At 44.4% G+C, this 7,929-nt stretch overlaps 1 pseudogene; it reads right to left on the bottom strand.

The window, feature by feature from the left end:
* Nucleotides 1–1,902: 1,902 nt before the first annotated feature.
* On the bottom strand, nucleotides 1,903–5,213 carry LOC139006233 (aurora kinase C pseudogene; annotated as a pseudogene).
* Nucleotides 5,214–7,929: the final 2,716 nt, after the last annotated feature.

The following is a 7,929-nucleotide window of genomic DNA, read 5'->3' on the forward strand; positions in this document are numbered from 1 at the left end:
CTCTTTACATACTATTTTAAATGTAATTTTTTTCTCAGATATGTAGTTTGCAAATATTTTCTTCTACTCTGGATTTTGTCCATTCATCATTTTATTAGGGTCTTTTGCAGGATAAATGTTTTTCATTTTGATGAATTCTAACTTATTGATGTTTTTTAATGAATCATACTTTTGGTATCATATCAAGACCTTTCCATATGGCCCTAGGTCCTGAAGATGTTCTTCTATATTTTCTCCTAAATGTTTTACAGTTTTGTATTTAACTCTATGATCTATTCTGAGATAATTTTAATTTAAAGTTTGAGGCTTAATTCAAGGTTTTCAAGGTTTTTTTGTTTGTTTGTTTTTGCCTATGGATGTCTAATTGCTTCAGTACCATTCCTCCATTGACTTGTTTGAGCATTTTTGTATGGGTCTCTATCTGGTTTTTATTTGTTCCATTGATCTGTTTCTATCCTTCTGCCAATACCACACTATTTTGATTACTGTATTATGTAGTAAGTGTTCAAATCAGATAGAGTTATACCATCCTTTTTGTTCTTTTTCAAAATTGTTCTAATTCTTTTGTTTTTTCTTATAAATTGTAGAATAAATGTTTCCATGTCTACTAAAAAATCTTGCTTGGATTTTCATAGAAATTGCATTAAACCTATAAATCAGTTGGGGTAGAACTGACATCTTTTTTATGTTGAATCTTCTGAATCATGAACATGATATGTCTCTCCATTTGTTCAGATCTTCCTTGATTTCTTTCAACTGTATGTTGTAGTTTTCAGCATACATATTCAATAAAATAATTTTAAATAATTTATATAGATAAGTTTAGAGGTAGAGAGTTTTGAAATGGAAATAGGTGTTAAAAGCAAATGTTATGTATTTATCTTTTCTCTCAAAGGTAGTTATAAAGAAGGGAAAGAGCTGCCAAGGGTGAGGCCCAAGCAAAGGCTCTGGGCAGCCAGAAATGCCACAGGAGAAGAGACCCAGAGTGAAGTGAGGGGTCCCTGAAAGAAATGTGGAAAGATACCCCATGTGGCCCTCACTTACTTTATGGTGCTGTCAAGAAGCACCCAAAGCCACCACCAGCTCAGGGTGAGGCATGGAGACCTGTGATCTCACAAACAAGAGACACATCTCTCCTTTCAAAGAGGAGGTCCTTTATGAAATTCCCAGCTTTTCATCCAACTATGTCAAAGTAATGTGTCTGGATTTGAAATCACTCAGTGACTAGGAGACTCGATTCTAGAGAGCACATGTACAGTAACCTACTCAGGTGTCACATTCACTATGCTAATGTAGTCTTCTAAGTAGCTCAGAGTGTTTTCCCTCATTGCCAAATAGTCATGGCAGCCAATAAAGATGCCATTACTTATCCTCACAATTCCCAACCACAAAGACACTAAGATATGACTTCTAGTTAATTCTATTATGTTCCTTTCCACAGGGCAAAGGAGCTAACATAGGAATGGTCATTTTATCTCCTACATCTTTGCAAAGAAAACAGTAAAACTGGCTCAAGTATTAAGAGTTTTTGCCTTAAATTCTCATCTTCTTCATGATAAAACAGAGATAACTAGAATATTAGCATTCAGAAAAACAAAGATGAAAATATAATATCCATGAAGCAATGACAAATCAAATTATATTATAGCTGAAAGAACTAAAATTTTGTCTTTAAAGGCAAATATGATCTTTCTTCAGCAGAATATCATTTTTTAATGTTAAAATAAATGATTAATCTTTTATTAATTAGCATCTTATATTTTAACAGTGAAGATACAAAAAACAGACATGATAGTGGAGCCAGGAGAGATCCCTGAACAAACACATAGGAACCGGGGTGGGCAGGGCTCAGGAGGCCGACGGAGCGGGAGGGGGCCCCACCCTCCGAGAATGGGCCTGCACTCATGGGTGCTGCAGGACCTGGGCCAGTGGCAGCCGCTCTGAGGGCTGGTATCTGAGAAGCTTGCTGATCAAGTCCTGGGCCCCCAAAGGTATCAATGGAGGAAACTTTACATCAACCTTGAGGATGTGCCTGTAGGTCTCGGAGTAGGAAGAGCTCTTGAAGGGGGGATTTCCCACCAGCAGCTCGTAGCAGAGCACCCCGATGCACCACAGGTCCACCATCTCGCTGTACGTCCTCTGCTCGACCATTTCCGGAGGCAAGTAATCCAGAGTCCCGCACATGGTCTTCCTCCTCAGCGAGGGGGTGTGCACCGACCAGCCAAAGTCCGCAATCTTCACCTCCCCCCTGAGGCCCAGCAGCAGGTTCTCCGGCGTAATGTCCCTGTGGATCACCTTGTTCTCGTGGCAGTAGGCCAGAGCGTGCGCCAGCTCCTCCATGATCGTGGCTGTACGCTGCTCATCGATCGTGTGGCTCTTTTGCAGCTCCTTGTAGAGCTCACCCCCTGGAGCGTATTCCAGGATAAGGTACACATGACGCTCATCATGGAAGTAGTTGTATAGGCGCAGGATATTGGGATGTTGCAGATGCGACTGGATCTCGATCTCCCTGCGCAGCTGGTGCTCCATCCCCTCCTTCTCCAGCTGCGACTTGAACAGGACCTTGAGGGCCACGATGAAATGGCTGTCCCTGAGCCGGGCCGGGTACACGTTCCCGAACTTCCCCTTGCCCAGGGGGGCCCGAGCTGCCAGGGGAGGGAGAGGAGGGCCTGGGTCGGGTTGGGGAGTCGGGTGGAGGGGGAGTCAGGGTGTCTGGAGGGCTCGCCTTCCCCTTCCGGGCACCCTTCCTCCACCGCTGCCCCTGCTCCTGGCCAGGAAGGCCTGTGGGCCGCAGCTGCCGGTCCCTCCCAGGAGCCTGCACACTCCAGGCAGCTCCGCTCGCGTCTCATCCCGTGGCCCTTCCTCCTCCGGACACAGTGCCAGGGGCACTCACGCGGAATATCATTTTTGAATTTTGTCAGAAACAAATCACTAAGAAGAAATAGCATTTATTATTGCACAGAGTAATTCCTGAAGAGAAGGAAATGATGAGTGTGCAGTACCATGTCAGGATTTTGTTCAGACTTGTGGAATATATTGAAAACACCAACGTAGACATTTATCCAAATTCCATTCAGGAACCGACAAATGAATGGAGCAGATTCCAAGACCAAATAGCATAAACTAGCACACAATAGAATATTGGTATCCATGAGAATAAATTACAAATTTTAATAGAAAGCTATCTACACTAATAATAGACAAATATGTAATTGACCGTACCTCCGTGATGCCCCACAGCCAATCAGGAGGGAATATGCAAATTAGCGGGAGGCTTGGGTCGCCCCTGGTGATGAAGGAAGCCAAGTTTCCTGCCTGTCTGGGCTGGCCATCAAAGGAGGGGCCTTTGGGCAGTGGCCAAGAAGCAAGCCAGAGCATGTGGGAGGCTTGGGTTGCCCTGGCCGGCCACTGAGGGAGGGGCCTGCAAACGGCCCTCAGCTCCTCATCCAGGATGGCCATGCCACCATCGGGGTGAGGGTCCCTGCTGGGGGGCATGGCCAGCCTGAAAACGGCCCTCAGCCCCTCTCCCAGGCTCTCCACACCCCCTAGCGGGGACCCTCACTCCATGGGACATGGCTTGCCTGCAAACCACCACAGGCCCCTCACTCAGGCCACCCGTCTCCCCAAGGGAACCCCAACCATGATCCAGGATACCCTTCAGGGCAAACCAGCCAGCCCCCACCAGTGCACCAGGCCTCTATACTAATAAAAGGGTAATATGCTAATTAGACTGGGAGACCTTCCAGGAGACCTTCTGGATGTTCTTCTGGACAAAGCCATGATGGTGGGGCCAAGGTAGAGGCAGCTAGGGGCCAAGAGGGGAAGGCAGTTGTGGGTGATCAGGCCAGTGGTGAGGACAAGTGGGGGCAAGCAGGCCAGCAGGAGTAGGCAGTTGGGGGCGAGCAGGCCAGCAGGCAGAGTGGTTAGGGGCAATCAGGCAGGCAGGCAGGTGAGAGGTTAGGAGCCAGCATTCCTGGGTTGCACAAGGGATGTCCAACTGCCAGTTTAAACCGGCAGTCGGACATCCCCCAAGGAGTCCCAGATTGGAGAGGGTGCAGGCCAGGCTGAGGGTCACCCCACCCCCTTGCACAAATTTTGTGCACTGGGCCACTAGTTTAATATAAATTAGTTATACCTACTACCTGAGATTACTTGAGAGGGTTCAGAACTTGTACTAGAAGAGGAAACGAAATGGGCACAACAACTACAACAGTATACAGTTGGGCATTTGGAAGGGGGTTCTAGAGAAAGCTAGAGTGTGATTTTGTTAAGTAGGAAGAATGAGCTGGGAGTCTATATACACAGAGTCTTTGTTACCACCATATGGGCTTTTTTGAGGCTTGTGAAAGTCATAGTGAAGGAATGGCATTTCCCAAATAAACATCGTGAAGTTCTTGACAATTTGTTTCTATAGGCAAATGTTATCTAAACAAGACATAAAAGTGATTTGTTCATGTTTGAAGACACCACAAGAAGTAGTCAAAAAACATAATAGTAGATGACCAGAAGAAAGCGAACACTCAACAGTCTTATTCTGAGCCAGGCACTGTTCTCAGTACTGTGCAGTTGTGGCTGATTATCCTCAGGACAACCCCATGAATTAACAGATGAAGAAAATGAGATGAAAACAGGTTCAGTTAACTGCCCAAGATTATTTAAGTTAGACAGTGGCAGAACTAGAGCCCATGTTCTTAATCACTATGCTATGAAAGCAGTTTAATAGGATAGTAAATGAATCAGAAATAGAAAATTGGTGCTAAGTCCTCCCATATGTCACAGTAATTTCCTGCTTTTGAATTGGTCCCTGTCTTTAAGACTGGGAGATTCACACTGATTCTACAAAGATTTAAATAAGGAAATGCAATCTCTGAGGGAGAATTTCTCCATGAGGAAAGAAAGGGCCTACCAGGGGAGATTTGGCTAAGAGACACAGAAAAATGATGACAAAAGAGAAGGCTGGAATCCAGGCTATGGAACAACCATTCCAATCTGCACCAAAGGGTTAAGTCTGCAATATCTAATAAGAAAGTCGAAAGCATCTCCAAAGGCCCTGGTGAAGTGACCCAAGTAGGCAGGTAGTAAACAAAAGGGACAAAAATGTGAGGCAACAACTACTCAGCCAAATCCAGTTGACTAAATACATCACACGCCTCTAAATTACCTGCTTCATGGTTTAGTTGTAATTTGGTGAAATCACTTTGCCCAATAAGCATCTGTGTGCCAGGAGACTTGTGCTGAAGACCATTAGTGGGGCAACACCATGGAGAAACAAAGGAAAAGATGGCTTTCCTAAGGTCTCACCCTTTTGAGAAGAGCCCAGAAATTCCTTCACACCACCTGTGAAGGAACTAGCAGCTCACAAGAGGGAGCCTTCTCTGTGGTCCATTCTATTACCATGGTTCCTTCTTCTCTGCAATTATGCTTAACAGGAAACCAGGACTCATCTTCCCAAATTTTGGCTTTGAGATGCACCAGGATATAGCATGTGGTGTTGTGATTTCTTGATCACATAACATTTGCCAGTCCACCAGATCCACCGTGGCCGAGCTTAGAGCTCAAAAACCAGCATCATCACCAAGCTTCTCAGAGCTTCTCACTGAGGCCCAGGACAGCATTGATACATCTATTTCAGGCCACCAGGGGGAGGTAAAACTCTCTCAGAGCCTCTCCTTACCAAGCAGTGTTATTTTTGCAATGAGGTAGCCTGCTGGACACAGAAGACAAAAGTCAGCACTCAAATGAGCCAACTCCTAGGTCCCTCCCTGACACTCTCCAGAATGAGAGTGTTTTCCTGGTACTCAGTGTCCACCTGAGACCTCTGGTCCCATCCACCTGCTGTTTATTCTGGCTGAAATGTCCTTCTCTAATCTCTCTTCTTCTTTGGATCTGTCTATTCTCAGTCATACCGTAGGAATTACCTTGTTCACCTCCTCTAGGAAGTCAACACTGACTGCCCCAAGGTTATAGTATAATCCACTTATATCTATGGTCCCTAGCACCCTGTGCTCACCTCATTATAGCATTTATCAAGCTATGTTGCAATTTCTTTTTTACTTTCCTCCCACTAGCCTATAAGCTCCATGAGGGAAGGGTCTGCATCTGGTTCATGGCTGACTTGATAACCAGTACTCAATAGAGTGCACATTCTGGACCTTGACAAATATTTGCAAGAGGAGTTAATGTTGGAACCCAGCTGATGTAGAGAAGTGAAGGCATCATTCAAGAACACAGTTGATGTCAGACAGGCCTGGGTTAGAATTCCAGTACTGCCACGTACTAGCAAAGTGATGTTAGACCTACCAAAACTTTAATTTCCTCATTTATAAAATAACAACCGCAACATTGACAATATATAATAATTATTAGGCTTGTGTATATTATTGTACCTATCTCAGGATTGAAATGAGGGTTAAGTGAGATATTCTTAGTGCTTACAACAGAGCTTGGCACCTTCTAAAGGCTTGACAAATATTAGCAATACACCCTCCCTTTCTCCAATGCTGGCCTAGTTTTTCCCCTGCTCAGGTGGGTTTTGAAAAGGAAAATTATTAATATGTTTAGAAAATCCTAAAATTCATATTTGAAGAAAACAAAGTGGAATTATTTTTCAAAGACAGCCTCCAGCTGGCCAGAAGCACTTCGTCATCTCTTACAAAGATGAGTTAATATCTATCACGCTCTCATCCGGAATGACTCACAGTGACAGCGTCTCATTTCCAAGGGTGAGTTTGAAGTGTTTCTCCAGTCATGTTTTTACTGACGAAACTCACCATTAGGTGGCAGCCAAGCCAGAGTTCCTCAGAGAGAGCAGCCTGACTCTTGAAAGCAGGGCCACTTGCAGAGGCCATGCTGCTCAGAGGCAAACATCTGACTCATCCCGGGAGTGTTAGCTCAGAAAATGGCAAGGGCTTATTTAAACAGTGTGTGAAATATAACATCTCTGGGCCCAGAGTAGTACAATAGATATGGTAAGCCTGAGTGTCATCGCCCCAGAAATAAAAAAAATTCATGTGGTTGATAAATGAAGACATCAGAGCTTATAAACTATTTTAGACACATGCTATACATTTGATTCCAAGATAATTAATTGATATTGCAAGAAACCTCACCAAGTCAGATGTCTCCCCTCCCTGCTTGAAAGCCTACAATGACCCCATTTGTCAACCAGTGGTGGGAGTAGGGGGTGACAGACTGATGTCAGAACTTCAGTGGAGCGATCACGGTTTGAGAAAGCACATACAGTACTCACTTCATAATATACTAGTAAACGCAGGAAAGTAAAGCTTGATGGAATCTATCCAGTGGCTATATGCAAAAGATAAGAGTGAAAAAGCACTGAAAGGACATGGATTTTTAAAAGATATCGGGAGCACGGCATAATATTAACAACAGTAATGATAATTAGCACTTATCAAGTCCTTAATATGCACAGTGCTATCTGCCTTACTTACATGTTTTAGCTCATTTAGTCCTCATAATCCCCATGAGGTGGAAATTATTAATATTCCCATTTGACAAATAAGCAAACTAAGGCTCAGAAAACTTAAATAATTTGCCTCAAAGCATACAGCTAGAATCAGAGACAGTATTCAAATCTCAGCATCCTGACTCCAGAGAGTACAGGAAGTCTGAGGTGGTTGTCAGGACTCCTGAATGCTCTGCAGTTATTTTCCTGCATCCTCTTTTCCCAGGTGTACCCAGACCTCTTGGGGACCTAAGTTGCCTGCAGAAGAGCAGCTTCCTGGGCTGGCTGGACATTCCAGGAGCTGAGGTGTCACCAGAGGTAACACTGAAGGAGGAAGGGACTAATGGATAAACAACTCTGTCAAACAGGTATTTGTGCCCTAGCCGGTTTGGCTCAGTGGAAAGAACATCAGCCTGTGAACTGAAGGGTTCCAGGTTCGATTCTAGTCAAGGGCACATGCCTGG

The sequence above is a fragment of the Myotis yumanensis genome, unplaced genomic scaffold (assembly GCF_028538775.1).
Source record: "Myotis yumanensis isolate MYYU_CA2020_CCGP unplaced genomic scaffold, mMyoYum1.0.hap1 SCAF_3, whole genome shotgun sequence".
NCBI lineage: Eukaryota > Metazoa > Chordata > Mammalia > Chiroptera > Vespertilionidae > Myotis > Myotis yumanensis.